This window comes from Chrysochloris asiatica, unplaced genomic scaffold (genome assembly GCF_000296735.1).
Source record: "Chrysochloris asiatica unplaced genomic scaffold, ChrAsi1.0 scaffold00353, whole genome shotgun sequence".
NCBI classification, from domain to species: Eukaryota; Metazoa; Chordata; class Mammalia; order Afrosoricida; family Chrysochloridae; genus Chrysochloris; species Chrysochloris asiatica.
The window spans coordinates 1,862,426-1,878,987 of record NW_006408871.1 but is presented as its reverse complement, the minus strand read 5'-3'; the positions used below and the strand labels follow the sequence as shown (position 1 = coordinate 1,878,987).

Sequence of the window (16,562 nt, the reverse complement as noted above, 5' to 3'; positions counted from 1 at the left end):
AATGAAAACTGTCACTATTTGAAGATAACATGATCCTACATATGAGGTGGCTTCAAAAAGTTTGTGGGAAAACTCAATTATCTTCCAATTCTATTTTTCCACAAACTTTTTAAAGCCTGAGCATTTAAAAAATTCTAAAGAATCCATAAGAAAGCTGTTAGAGGTATAATTCAGCAAAATTGTAGGGTGCAAAATCAAAACAAAAAACTCAGCAATGAACAACCTGAAACGGAAATCAAGATAACCCAATGCATCTAAATGAATAAAATACATGAGAATAAATTCAACCAGGGAGGTGTAAAACTTGTACATTGAAAACTACAAAACATGCTAAAAGAAATTAATAAAGACCTAAATAAGTAGAAACACTGCCCAGGCTCACAGATTGGAATACCTAACATTGTTATCACTATTACCCAAAGTAATCAATAGCCTTTTGATGAGTCAATGTACTTGAATCCTTCAATTCAAAAGAAAATGAAAGGGGTCCCAAAGAGGCAAAAAATATTTAAAATGAAGGATAAAGTAGGAGGACTCACATTTCATGATGTGAAAACATACTGTAAATTTATTCGAAACAGTACTGGCATAAGAACACACACATAGACCAATAGAATAAAATTGAGAGTTCAGACATACACCTCTTGCTAAAGGATTTTTGACAAGGGTACTAAATCCATTCACTGTAGAAAGAATAGTCTCTTCATTAAATAGTACTGGGACAACTGGATCTCCACCTGACAAAGAATGAAGCTAGAATAACAGCTCATACCACATATGAAAATTAACTTGGAAAACCAAGAGAAACAAAAGAAATAAATAAATATATTGAACTTCATCAACATTAAAAACATGGGTATCAGAGGACTTAATCAAAAAGTGAAGAGACAATCTATAGAATGGGAGAAAATATTTGGAAACCATATTATCTGATAAGTATTTGATATCTAGAATCATAAAGAACTACAATTCAACAAGAAAGACAATCCCATTTAAAAATATTCAAAGGACTTGAATAAACACTTCTCCAAAGACATACCATGAACAATATACTATGAAAAGGTATATACGTATATAATACGAAAAGGTATTAAATGTTACCAGTCATTTGGGATGAGATATCACCTCATACCCATTAGGATGGCTATGATCAGAAAATGGAAGCCAACTAGTATTGGTGAGGATGTAGAGAAACTAGAATCCTTGTGTACTCAGGTCAGGGTAGGAATATAAAACAGTGCAGTCCCTACAGTAAAGAGTTTGGTAGTTCCTCAAAAAGTTAAGCATAGAATTACCATCTGACTCACAATTCTACTAATAGGAATATACCCAAAAGACTTGACAGTAAGGACACAAACGAATGCGTATACACAAATGCAGTATTATTTACAATAATCAAATGTGGAAACAACTCAAGTGCTCATAAACAGATGTATGGACAAAAATGTAGTGTATGCATGAAATGGACTACTATTTTACCCTAAAGAGATATGAAATGTAGATACAAGATATGACAGAGAGCATCATGCTGAGTCAAAAGGACAATATTTATGATCCCACCTATATGAAATATCTACAACAGGTAAAAGATAGAAACAAAAGTTTATTAGTAGTTACCAGGGGCCAGAAAAAGGAGGGAATGGAAGTTATTGCTGAAGAGGTACTGAGATTCTGTTTGAGGTAATGTAAACATTTGGAAATGGACAGTAGTGATAGTGGTATTCTGGTCAATGTAATGTCACTGGGTTGTATACTTACAAATGGTTAAAATGGAAAACTTTTGTATTATTTCACCACAATAAAAGCTAAAAAATCTTATGTTTTGGATATTAAGAAAAATAACTTTAGACCACATTTAAATTCCTTAACAAAACTTGTGAAATTCCATTTGATTGGTATTTATAAAGAAAATTATGGGATTGAAATATTAGAAAAGAAAGTTCTGAGAATTATTGAGCAACTTAAATATTTTTTAGAAAATTAATACTTATATATTAAAGAAAGTTGCTGTTGTTAAGTGCCATAGAGTCGGTTCTGACTCACAGCAGCCCTACATAGGATTCCCAAGGAGTGACTAGTAGGTTTGAACCACCAACCTTAAGGTTAGCAGTTTGGTGCTCATCCTACAGTGCCATATCTTATTTCCTAAGAAATAAAGAAATAACCATTAGAAATGTCAGGAATAAAGGGAGTTAAAAATAAACACAATAGAGCACCAAAAGTTAGTTCTCTGAAATACTTCACTGACAAATTTCTAGAAATATTTTTCTAGATCATTAGATAAAAGTAAAAGTAACAGTTAAGCAGTCACATGCTAACCAATATGTTGGCAGTTTGAACCCACTAGCTGCTCAGAAGAAGAAAAGATATGGCTCCTTTAAAGATTCAAAGAGCCTAAAACCCATACCCACTGCCATTGAGTCCATTCCACTCATACAAGGTTTCTGAGATGATAAATTATGACAAGAGCAGACAGCCATCGGGTTGGTTCCACCTCTTCATAGTGATCCTATGCACAAGAGAACGATACAGTGGCAGGTGCTCACCATCCTCACAAGTGCTGTCATGTTTGAGCCCCTGCTGCTGTAACGGTGTCATTTTTTTTTTTTTAAGTGAAGTTTTACAGACAAGATCAAGAGTTTTATATTCAACAAATAATACATTTTGTTTCATCTCAGTGATTACAATGATTACAATCCCCTCCATGGAATAACAGTTAATCTGCATCCCCCCTGTGGCTCTTATTTCCATTCCACCCCCTTCCTATCCTTTCTCACTGCTGTCCATAGGTACTGGTTACACCGTTGATTTTGAATGATTGACCAATTCATCAATCACAGTGAGCATACCTTACTAGTGTTATTGTTCCCCATATATACCTGTGTTATCATTAATATCATATGCAAGTAAAATTTTCATAATTAAAAAATGGCTGTAACAGTACATTGACAGGGAGCCAGAGGTTCAAGCCAGATTCAGAAAAGGATGTGTTATGCGGGATATAATTGCTGACATCAGATGGTTCTTGGCTGAAAGTAGAGAATATCAGAAATATGTTTATCTGTGCTTCATTGACTATTCAGGAGTCCTGGTGTGGCACCGTAGGATAAGCACTGAATTGGCAAGGTCAGTGGCTCACACTCACCAGCGCTCCTCAGAAATCCTACACAGGGTCGCTATGAGTCAGAATTGACTCAATGGCACTTAGCAACAACAACATTGACTATGCAAAGGCTTTCGACTGTGTGGAACATGACTACTATGGACAACACTGAAGAGAATGAGTATTTCATAACATTTAATTGTATTCATCAGGAATCTGTACATAGACCAAGAGGCAGTTGTTAAAAAAAAACACAAAAAAACAAAAAAAACAGGACACTAAATGGTTGAAAATCAGGAAAGGTGCGCACCAGGGTTGTATTCTTTTACCATATTTATGCAATCTGTATGCTGAGCAAATAATCCCAGAAGCTGTATTGTATCAAGAACATGGCACTGCCTTCTTTTCGTGCTGGTAGTGCTCCCACAAACATGGTGAACGTTCCTAAAACCCGCTGGACATTCTGTAAAAAGTGTGACAAGCACCAACCCCACAAAGTGACACAGTACAAGAAGGGCCAGGGAAAGCGCCGTTATGAGGGTCCCATACTTTCTACACACTCACCAGCATTTGTTGTTTTCTGATTTTTGAACTTCATTGTTAATGCTGGTGTGAGATGATATCTCATTGTTGTTTTGATTTGCATCTGGTAGCGTAGTGGTTATGAATAGGGCTGCGAACCTTAAGGTCAGCAGTTCAAAACTACCAGCTGTTCCATGGATGAAAGATGAGGCTTTCTGCTCCTGTGAAGATTTATAGCCTCAGAAATCCTGTACAGGGTCGCTATGAGTCGGAATTGACTCCATGGCACATAACCATCACCAATGGCTAATGATTGTGTACATTTCTTCATATATTTGTTAGCTACCTGAATGTCTCCCTTGGTGAAGTTTCTGTTCATGTCCCTGTGACAGTTTTTAATTGGGTTCCTTATCTTTTTCTTGTAGAGGTGTTGTTGTTTTCTATATAGATATTCGTGCTTTGTCTGACAGTTAGTTGTAAAAAAATTTTTTCCCCAGTCTGTGGGCTCCATTTTAACTCTTTTGGCAAAATCTTTTGATGCACATAGTTTCCTAATTTTTAGGAGGTACTAGTCATCTATTTTGTCTTCTATTGCTTATGCATTTTTTTATGTTTGATAGTGTATGTATGCCATGTGTTAGAGCCCCTAAGTTTGTCCCTATTTTTTCATTGGTGATCTTTGTAGTTCTAGGTTTTATATTTAGGTTCATAATCCATGTTGAGTTGGTTTTTTTGTTTCTTTTTGTATATGGTACGAGGTATGGGTCTTTAATTTTTCTGCAAATTTATTTCTAGTTTTGCAAGCACCATTTGTTGAAGAGACTATCTCTTCCCCATTTAATGTGTTTTGGCCCTTTATCAAATATCAGTTGACTGTATGTGATTGGATTTAATTCTGGGCTTTCAATTCTGTTCCCTTCATGTCTGTATCCTTTGTGGTATACCAGTACCAGGCTGTTTTGAGCACTCTGGCTGTGTAAGAAACTTTGAAATCAGGGAGTGGAGACTACCAACTCTGTTCTTCCTAAGCAGTGCTTTTCTTACCTGAGGTCTCTTTTCCTTTCCATATCAAGTTCATGATCACGTTTTCCATCTCTTTAATGAATGATGCTGGAATCTGGATTGGGACTGCGTTATATCTACAGATTACTTTGGGTAGTACTGGCATTTTCACAATGTTAGGCCTTCCTATCCATGAGCATGGTATATTCTTTCATTTTTGTAAATTTCTTTTGGTTTCTTGTATTAGTGTTTTGTCGTTTTCTTTGTATAGTTTTTTTTGTTTCTATGGTTATATTTATTCCTAAGTATTTCATATTTTGGGTGTCTATTGTAAATGGTACTGTTTTCCTTATTTCCTTTTCAGAGCTATCTTTATTAGTATAGAGGAATCCAACAACTGATTTTATATATTGCCACTTTGCTGAATCTTTCAAGTAGTTCCAATAATTTTCTTGACGATTCTTTGGGATTTTCTATATATAGGAATATAAGATCTGCAAATAAAGAGAGGTTTACTTCTTCTTTGCCAGTTTGGATGCCTTTAATTTCCCTATCTTGCCTCATAGCTCTGGCTAAGACTTTCAACACAATTTTGAATCTGGTTCCTGATCTCAAAGGAAATGCTTTTACATTTTCTCTCCAGAGTGATGATGGCTGTTGGATTTGTATATATGCTCTTTAATTATGTTGAGGAATTCCTCTTAAATTCCTACTTTATTGAGTTTTTTTTATAGAAAATGGATGTTGGGTTTTGTTAAATGCATTTTCTGCATTAATTGATATGATCATGTGGTTCTTTTCTTTTTCTTTATTGATATGCTGAATTATGCTGATTGTTTTTCTAATACTGAACCATCCATGCATCCCTGGAATTAATCTCATTTGGTCATGATGTTTTATTTTTATGATATGTTAATTTTATTGGGTAATATTTTATTGAGAATTTTTGCATGTATATTAATGAGGGATATTGGTCTATAATTTTCTATCTTATATATCTTATGTATTTATATACATATCTAATATATATCTTATATATTTCTATCTTATATATTTGCCTGGTTTTGGTATGAGGGTTATGCTTGCCTCATAAAATGTATTCAGAAGAGTTTAATTGTTTTCTATATTTTGGAATGGTTTGAGTAAAATTGGTGTCCGCTTTTCTCTTAATGTTTGATAAAATTCACCAGTAAAGCCATTTGGGCCTGGACTTCTTTTTGTTGGGAGATTATTTTAATAACCGGATCAATTTAATCTTTTGTTACAGGTCTGTTCAAGTTATCTACTTCACTCTGTGTTAGTTTAGGTGGGTCGTTTTTTTCTAAAAATTTATCCATTTCTTCTAGACTTTCATATTTGTTGGAGTATAACTCTTCATAGTATTCTATTACCCTTTTTATTGCCATTGGTTCTATTGTGACTTCACCCATATCATTTATTTATGTTGTTTGTATCTTCTCTCTCTTTTCTTTTGTTAGATTTTCCAATTGTTTGTCAATTTTATTAATCCTTTCAAAGAACCAGCTCTTGACTTGTTGATGCTTTCTGCTGTTTTTTCTGTTTTCTAATTCATTTATTTATGCTCCAATCTTAATGATTTCCTTTCTTTTGGTGACTGTATGCCTATGTCCCCAAGGTCTTTTCCTAATTGTTGGAGGTGTTGTATTAATGTGGTAATTTTGGTTCTTTCTTTTTGGATGTGTGCTTTTATTGCTATAAACTGACCTCTCAGCACTGCTTTTGCTGTGTCCCAAAGGTTTTGGTATGCTGAGCTTTTGACCTCATTTGCTTTAAGGAATTTTTTATTCTATTACCTAGTAGCTTTTAATCAAGGTGTTATTCAGTTTCCATGTATTTAATTTTGTTTTCTTGATGTTCGTATTTTTATTTCTAATTTTGTAGCATTGTGATTTGAAACGGTGGTTTGTAGTATTTTGATGTTTTAAAATTTATTGAGACTTGCTTTGTGGCTTAACACATAGTGTATTCAGGAGAATGTTCCATGGGCACTGGAAATGAATGTGTAGTGCTCTTGTTAGGTTGAGTGCTCTGTACAAATATTTGAAGCCAAGTAGATTGCTTGTGTTGTTTAGTTCCTCTGTGTCTTTGTTGAGTTTCTTTCTGGTTGTTTTGTTCTTTTTCAAAAGTGGTGTGTTACAATTTCCCACTATTATTATAGAGTTGTCTATTTCTTTCTTTAATTCCATTAGCTCTTTTTTGAGGCGCTTTTGTTGGGAGCATAGATTTTTTTTTAACGTTTTATTGTGAATTATGTGATCATTTACATGGGAGAATATCAGTTTTACATTCATCCTCTAGTATATCATTTCATTGCGATGGTTACAATCCCCTCTATGCATCATCAACCAACCAAAGGGTATACACTACAAGCCTGTCCCCAAGTCGTCAGCACACAGCCCCTATCCCTCTCTGTGTCTAAAGTACCCAGCTGCTCCATCTCTACACGTCATCATCTCTGCCTCCAGCTCAGGCATCACTGCTTCTCTGGGTAGGGTCTTGCTCTCCATTCTTCTCCCTAGATGGTCCCATGGACCTCCGCTCCTAGACTGCAAAGTTAATCACTCCCCTCCTTGCTACAAAACTTCTACCTTTACATTTCCAACCCTTACAATCAGTCTTGATAGCAATTATTCACTGTTGTATCACAAGAGACCTATCCACATTTCCTTCCATCAGCCTCACCTAGACAGACTGGATACTACTCAGTGGAGTACCTTCCTCCAGGCCCTTTGGATCTAGGTTCCCTCTTGAAAGCTTGTAAGGCAGTCACTTCTTGCCTTTGTAGCCCCCCCTCTCCATTGTGGGTAGCCAATGTCCAAGTTACCCACCCCAATGTCCAAGTTACCCATACCTACTCTATGTATGGAGGGGTAGGAATGATCCTTGCTGTAAAGATTTGTTCCCTCTTTTGAGCTACTACATTCTTAGGTGTAGGTCAAGTTCATCAAATTGTATCAGATTACTCTTTTTTTCCTCTTTTTTCTTCTTCTAGTTGAGCTCTGATCATCCAGTCATTAAAGCCAGGTCAAGTGGGTATTATCTGCAAGTGTGGGTGTTCTTGTGCATATGCCTTCTCTTCTTATCAGCTGGACACTTCACTCTCCACTCGAGTCCTCTGTGGCTATGTCATTGACTCTGGGCACAAGAGTCCCCAGGTATTGCCACACTGCTGGCCAACCACGTCTCCACCCAGGTTCACAGGAGTCTATTGAACATTGTAGGGCTTAGCTTGCAGCTTCATTGATGTTTTTCCCTCACTTCTCCTTATCGAGGACGAATGTGGTCACCGATCAGAGCGTGTATTCCCATTGAGTCTTAGTCTTGGAAGGGAGTTTGCTCTGAGGGGACCCGACCACTTGCCGTGATGTCTCCTGGGCAAGCAACTTGCTTGTTCTTGTAGTAATCAGTCGGTCTGCCTATATTGTTTTGTATTTTTCCTGTCAACTTTCTTTTAAGAAGTATCTTCTGTTCTTCTAGCTGCTCCAGGCTGGTCTGCCGGTCTTTTCAAGTGGAAATTTCCCACCTCTGAAGATTCTGGATGCTGTTCATGATTCCATCTATAGTCTTAGGGAGCACAGATTCTTATTATGGTTATGTCATCTTGTTCAACTGACCCTTTAATCATGAGATAATGTCCTTTTTTGTCTCTTATGTTGGTTTTTGCCTTAAAGACTATTTTAACAGAGATTAATATTCCCACTCCTGTTTGTTTTTGGCTGCCATTAGCATGACATGTTTTTTCCATCCTTTAATTTTTAAACTAAGTTGGTCTTTGAGTGTAAGGTATGTGTGTTGTAGACAGCTTATTGAAAGACCTGCTTTCTTATCCATTCTATTACTCTGTCTCTTGACTGGTGGATTTAATCCACTGATGTTCAATTTAACTATTGATAGATATGAATTGATTGCAGTCATTTTGCTGAACTTTTTGTAGTACTGCTGGTTTCTGTGTTTAGCACACTTTCTTGTGCTGGTCTTATTTATTTATTGCGTTTTCTTGTCAATTTCTTCAGTTTTAATGTTCACAAAATCATCACGGATTTTCTTTTTTTTTTATTTGTGAAGTTTGATCTATTCCGTTTCTTTGAGGCTACATTGTACTTTGTATCTTCTCCATTTTAAAAGAGTCTGTTTTATCTTGAAATCTACCTGACCTCCTCTCCGCCTGGAACTCTGTAACTACACTTTATTCTCCTTTGCTTTGTAGTTGTCCTGATCATATATTGACATCTCTGCGTGCCTATTTTCAGTCCTGTAGTTTTGTCCTACTTTGGACACTTGCATGTTGTTTGTTGTTGTTATGTGCCGTGGAGTCAATTCTGACTCATAGTGACCCTGTACAGGGTTTCTGAGGCTGTAAATCTTTACAGGAGCAGAAAGCCTCATCTTTCTCCCATGGAACAGCTGGTAGTTTTGAACTGCTGAACTTGTGGTTCGCAGCCCAATTTGTAACCACTACACTATATGGACTGGTTTCTGGGTGGTGTTGCTGTGTATATCAATCTCTGGTTGTTGTCTGCTGTTATTGGTTCTCACAGTCCAAAGAACTCTCTTTAGTATTTTTTTGTAAAGTTGGCTTATTTTATTTTTACAAATTCCTTGTATTATAGGATAAACACTGGACTGCTAACTTCAAGGTCAGTAGTTCAACCCCACCAGGTGCTCCTCAGGAGAATGATGAAACCCTCTGCTTTCGTAAAGATTTATAGCCTTGGAAACCCTATATGAGTCAGAATCGACTTGATAGCCATGACTGTTGGTTTTGGTGGGTCTTTTCTATTGAACCTTTATCACGTTACGTCAGTTTCTTTCTGTTGCTGGGTTACTACAGTTTTATTGCTGTGGCTCCATACGATATGCACTAGACTGTGAACCATAGGATCCGCACTGAAAATATGACTGAGAAAGAGCTGCCCTGTATTAAGGTGAAGGGTACATGTTGATGTAGTCTTAGATACTCCATCATTCTCCTGAGGAGCTCCTGGTGGGGTTGAACTGCTGACCTTGAAGTTAGCAGTCCAGTGCTTATCCTACAGCACCACCAGCACTCCTTAAAAAAACAAAACAAAACAAAAAAACCCTTAAAGTTAACATTATATTAATATTGAGGGCTGTTAGTTCTTACTTCTCTATTAAAAAACTGAATCAGAAGCCTTAGACAATGCAGAAAGGCAAGAGTAATGTAATAAAAGTGTAAGAAATTGGGAAGAAAGAAGAAAACCCTGAGATTCATATTCACAATTAACTTATTGCCCCATTTGATTTATCTTTTTTCTTTTCCTCTCCCCTCATCTTCCTCTCTATCAAACACATACAAATATATAAACATGCAAATTCATAATTGTTTTCTGAACCACACATCATTCCTTTATTCTTAAACCTTTTAGTGTGTATTTTCTAAAAACAAGGACATTCTCTTACATACTCATAGAGTAGTTATCAAAATCAGGAAATTTAACCTGATACAATACATAATTTACAGTCCACATGCAAATCAATTCTTCGTTTTTAAGTTTCTTAATATATTAAAATTGAGCTAGACATAGATCTAGAGAAAACACAGATGAAAAAGGGATAATTCTTATGAGTGAAATAATAGGTTAGATAGGCTTTACCCTTCCTGGTGGCCCTTGTGGGTTATTTTAAGGATCATTTCATAAACATAGGAAATGACAGGGCCTACACCTCATAACACTGTTTTGAGAATTAAATGACTTACAGTGTAAAATACTTAGGACAGCATCTGGAATTATATTACTATCATGGGTTTTCTGGCTTCATTTCCATTTGCCCTCATGAGACCAGGACTCCCGGTATACTGCAAAGAGTTAAGTCCACGATGACTACAGATTTGGGTTTGAGCCAACATAAAGGCATCTTGGAAGAAAGGTTGCCAATCTGTGTCTGAAAGGTAACAGCCATGTAAATCTTATGAAAGTTACTTTACTTGGCATATATACATGGGGGTGCCAAGAGTTGGAATCAACTCGATGACAACTGGTTTAATGTTTTTTTTTCATGATCCAGTTATACTGAACTAGTTTTCAAGTCATATCTCTTTGTATATGCTTCTTTTGTCATTGTTTAACTTTTTATTGTGAATTTTGGGAAGGTTTATAGGCAAGATCATCAGTTTTACATTAAACAAATAATACTTTGTTTCATCGCAATGATTGTAATCTCCTCCATGCAACAACAGTTATCCCACTTCCTCCCTGTGGTTACCCATGTACAAACATACTCTTTCAAACACACACATACACACACATATATATATATATATAAAGAGAGAGAGAAAGAGAGAGAGATTGAGTCCTGGTGTAGTGCTGTTGGATAAACACTTGACAATAAGGTCAGTTTAAACCACAAAGTTAGCAGTTCAAATTCACCAGCCAGTTCTTGGAAACCCTATACAGGGTCGCTATGAATCAAAACTGACTTATGGCATGCAACAACATATATATTGTTGCTCCAAGGTTGTGTATATATCATTATTTACCTATATATGACCTTTAGCCCATGCATACATACCTCCCTGTGTCTTCATCAATCTTCATTAGTCTTCTGCCACCCTCTCTCTTCTCGTATATTGCCCTCCACCTTCTTATATACTGCACTCCCAATCACTGACTTAACATGTGTCTACCGTCTAGCCAGTGAATCCTTTCATCCTCTGTATCTGTCAAGGAATGTTTCTTTCAGTATGAAAGCCTTTTCTTGAGTTTTTACAATAGTGGTCTCATACAATATTTGTCCTTTTGTGACTGACTAATTTCACTCAGCATAATGTCCTCCAGGTTCACCCCTATTATGAGGTGTTTCGCAGATTCATCTCTATTTTTCAATGTTGCTATAGTATTTCATTATTTGTATGTACCAAAGTTTGTTTATCCACTCTTCCACTGATGGGCATTTAGGGTGTCTTCATCTTTTGCTATTGTGAACAGTGCTGCAATGAACTTTGGTGCATACATCTACTCATGTCCTGGCTCTTATTTCTTGTGGATATACACCAAGTAGAGGGATTGCTGGGTCATACAGTATTTCTATTTCCAACTTTCTGAGCAAGCGCCATACCATTTTCCACAGTGATTGAATCATTTTATAGTCCCACCAGCAATGTAGCAGGGTCGCAGTCTCTCTACATCCTTGGCAGAATTTTTTGTTTTCTGATTTTTGGAACGTTGCTATTAAAGCTGGTGTCTGATGAGATCTCATTTGTTGTTTTGATTTGAACATTTCTTCATATGTTTGGCTATCTAAATGTCTTCCTTGGTGAAATGTAAAATTGGACTGCTGGTTTTTTTCTTGTAGAGGGATTGTAATTTTCTAAAAGTTTTGGATATTAGTTCCTTGTCTGAATGTCATTGCAAAACATTTTTTTCCCCAGTATGCTGGGGAAATCTTTTGATGCACCTAAGTGTCTGGTTTTTAGGCAGTTCCAGTCATGTATTTTGTCTTCTGCTGTTTGTGTTTTTTTTTTTTGCAATGTTTGATAGTGTATGTATACCCTGTATTAGATCCCCAAAGTTTGTCCCTATTTTTTTTTTTTTTTTATTGATGATCTTTATAGTTTTAAGGTTTCACATTTAGGTCTTTATTCCATGCTGCCCTTGTTTTTGTATATGGTGTGAGATATGGTTCTTGTCTCATTCTTTTGCAAGTCGATTTCCAGTTTTGCCAGCCCCTATCTTTTCCCTATTTAGTGTGCTTTCGCCCTTTGTCAAAGATCAGTTGACTGTATGTGGAAAGATTTACTTCTGTGTTCTCAATTCTGCTCCACTGATCTCTGTATCTTTTGTTGTACCAGTACCAGGCTGTTTTGATACTGTGGCTGTGTAATAAATTTTGAGATCAGGCAGTGAGAGGCCTCCAACTTTGTTCTTCTTAAACAGTGCTTTTCTTATCCAAGGTCCCTTTCCTTTCCATATAAAGCTCATGATAATTTTTTCCCTCTTTCTCAAGGATACTGTTGGATTCTGGATTGCAATTGCATTTTATAGATTACTTTGGGAAGTATTGACATTTTCACATTGTTATTAAGTATTCCCATCCATTTGCATATATTAAAAAAATAATATTGTATTGTGTTTTCATTTATACTTTACAGAGCATATTGGGTTCCTATTTGACAACTTTTAACAATTACTCAGTGTGAGTAAGAGCATCCCAAACTAATGTAGGACTCCTTACATGTGATGGTGGCTATACCAAGGTCTGAGGCTAAAATTCCATTTTGAATCAAATGTAACTTCTGCATCAGGAATGCAACCTGTCAGTCCTGTAACTCTACACTGGACACTTAGAAAACTACTTAGTAAACAATTTCAGAGCACAATGTAATTTTACTTAGTTATAGGCTTTGTTTGCTACTTAGGAAGCCAGTATTAAAACAATTTCCAGAATAAATGCTTATTCAAAATAAACTCTACAATGACTCTGTCCCTACATTTAGGTAAGAAGGGTGTCTGTCATATGTTTCTTTTAATGCCAATTCCAAGTAATCAATGCAAAGATTATTCTGTAATTTAAAAAACATTTTAAAGAAACATGTAATCTCCTAACAATTAAATGTTATCCAATTTTGTAATCATCATCTAAATGTCAACTAATCACTGAATTCTTACTGAAGTTTCTTATATTTTCTTATGAAAACTCCCCGAAAAAAAAACTCCCCAAATTGTCTTGTCCTTGGATCATTTAGTTCAGAATCTTCTGGACTTCGTGATTTGCAAATTGCCTTGCCTCTCAATAAGTGCTCTTTACTTTTAATTTCAACTAGACTCTGCCATTTTTTTTTCTACAAGTAACACTAGTTACATTTTTTCACACTATGTCAACACTCTCTTTTAATTGTGACTGGTGATTCTGTTTCTAGTACTCTAGTTTTCCTGCCCCCTTATCTTAGCATGTTTGCTTTAAAGTAATTGTGAACCATTTGGTTTCATACAGATAATTTTTAAATGGAGCACCTTACTCATGAGTATCTTTTTATTTTGCTTGTTTTCCACCTTCTGCTTCGAATACCTTCACATTTTCTGAAGGAAGTCTGACTATTCATTAAAACTTAACTCTCCAGGAAGCTACACTTAATCACTGTAGGCATCTGAGTATCCCAGCTCTATACATATATCTATTTAGACAATTAACTGTAAATCTTGAATATTCATATTGGATAATAAGTCTGGTGGCAAATTTCATCTTGTTTTGTAGTATGTCATGATAAAACCAGATTCTGATTCATAGTGACCCACACTATTTGTCAAATTTGAATTGTGCTCCATAGGGTTTCCAAAAACTACTTGATTGTTTGATAGCCAGGACTTCCTTGCGGTACCTCTGGATAGACTGGAACGTCCAACTTTTTGGCTAGCAGCCCAAAACATTAATCATTTATACCATCTAGGGCCCCTAGTATCGCCATAAAAACAAAACTCAATCCACTGCCATGCAATTGATTCCGACTCATGATGACCATAAGTGTTACAGCGTAGAACTGCTTCATAAGGTTCTCTTGGTTATAATCTTTATGAAAACAGATCACTAGGCTTTTCTTCGGTGACAGGGCTGAGTCGGTCTGAATTACAGACCTTTAGGTAATTATCTGAGAGCAACAGCATGTTAGCATAAACTAAACACTTAAATATTCACTGTGAGAATGACAGAATGAAACACTGCTGCTCCTGCAGCATTCTCACAATTGTTATGCTTGCGCCCATTGTTGATTCAATATTCTGGTGCTATCTGACAGTGTGGGACTTCTGGTGTGGCGCTGTAGATCAGCACTGAATTGTGAACCACAGGGTTGGCAGTTCAACCCCACCAGATGCTCCTTGGAAACCCTATACAGGGTTGCTATGAGTCAGAACCTACTAGACAGCACCTAACAGCAAGAACAACAACAATCTGATAGTGTTACACTACTATTCATAATGTTTTCAGTGGCTAAACATTCAGAAGTAGTTTGCCTCTCCTTCTTCCTAGTGTGTCTTAGTCTGGGAGCTTAGCTGAAACCTGTCCATCATGGATCATCCTGCGGGTATTTAAACTACCAACGTCATAGCTTCCAGCATCACAGCAACATGCAAGCCACCACAGTACAACAAACTGAAAGAAAGACTTAGAGCATTATAAACAAGTTGTCCTCCTTGAAGTTCAAAATATTTTATTAAGAGAATCTATAACAAGTTACCAGCCGTTTTTGTTAAATATTCTAAAACTGAGTTATATATTCTATAACTGAGCGAACCACAAGGTTGGCAGTTTAAACCCATCAGCTGCTCCTCGGAAACTCTATACAGGGTTGCTATGAGTTGGAACTGGGTCCGCAGCACATAGAAACAATAACAAGTATCGCCATAAAAACCAAACTCAACCCACATATACCAATGACTTGTGACTTGGCTTATTTTACTTAGCTTAACACTTCATTTAAAACAGACACACTCAGGTACTTCCAGCAAGATGGTGGACTAGGCAGACACACTACACAGATTCTCTACAACAAAGATAGGAGGGACCATATGAAACAGCCAAAGATTAAAATTCTGGAACCCTGAACTTCAGAGGAAAGGTTAGTGAAGAGCATTGAGTGTTTTCTGGGAGTAGAAGCTAAGCAGGGATGGCAAGAGAGGGAGACCGACTGGTCACTGGATGGCCAGATGCAGCATGACCATCTTGTAGAGCAGCTTTAGCAACAGAAGGAGAACTAGCAATGCAGATTCACACAGGCAATGGGAAAGGTGCAACTCCTTATTTTTACCCATGCTCCCCTGGTAACCAGATGTGTGTGTGACCAGCTCCTACCCTCATCCATCACCAGTGCAGACCCTACTCTCCAGGAGTTTTCAGGAATGTGATTGAGAACCACATTAGTGTAATACAGGGACCGGCTGTGCTGCATTGGTATGCCACTTTGGTGCACCGCTTTGGTGCCTGTATTCAAGTAGGATCAACTCTAGACCTACAGAACTAGCAGAACCAGCCACCCTGCCTACAGCTGCCTCGCATTCCTAACAGACATCGAAACCAGCTCTACCAAGGGTCTCCACGAACTACTTCTGATTGAATGCTCTGAATACATAACACCAAAGCTGACAGGAACTCTACTAGGGCCAGGAGCAATGCTGTCACAACCTTCCCACACCAACCTTGTGAGTTCCTTAGCTTGTAGGTAACACCAGAGTTTTCTCCTCTCTGGGTCCAAGAGCTGCACTGTTTTTTGTTTGTTTGTAGATTTTTCTTTTTTTGTAGTTTCATTGTTTTTGTGTATTATTTTTCCTCCTTCTTCTCTCTCCATTCTCTTGAATTTTATCCCTTATATCTCCATTTTTGTTTTTCCTTCTTTACTTCTGTTTCTCATTTTTCCTCTTCTTTCTCCAGCCCCCACCTTTTGATCTTTCATTACTAATCTCTCTTTTCATCGTTCCTCTCCCTGGTTCTTCTAAATTTTTTTAAAAAAAATTCTTCCTTTTCTCTTTTATAGTTCAATTTCTTTGTCCCTATTTGTCTTTATAGTAACTATATCCTTTTTCTGGTTGCTGCTAGTTTTTATTTTTTCTCTTCATTATATTTGCTTTTCATTGTTGGTTTCTTGTTTGTTTAATCTGTTTTGTTTTCTAGTGTGTGTCTGGGGGAGGGTTTTTCTCTTTTTCACCTGACAAGAGACAGAAACTGTGCCCATACAGGCCAGCCACAATAATATCCTCTGCAGCTTCACTGACTTTGCAAGAGCTAATACCAACTCCTATACCACCTGATCAAGGCAGCAGCAACACCAGCCAAAACCACTCTAAAACAAGATGCATGAACTGTAAACATACTTATTCTCTAACTATACCCAAAAAAGACAGTTGGTGAGGACCTAAGAACACATTAACACACAGTCATCAAATATAAATATAACAACTTCACA

The 16,562-nt window shown here is 36.8% G+C and overlaps 1 protein-coding gene across 1 annotated transcript in view; it reads right to left on the bottom strand.

Annotated features, from left to right (window-relative positions):
• SLC25A31 (solute carrier family 25 (mitochondrial carrier; adenine nucleotide translocator), member 31) overlaps positions 1-16,562 on the bottom strand; it is a 54,523-nt gene that overhangs the window by 981 nt on the left and 36,980 nt on the right. The window lies entirely within an intron of this gene.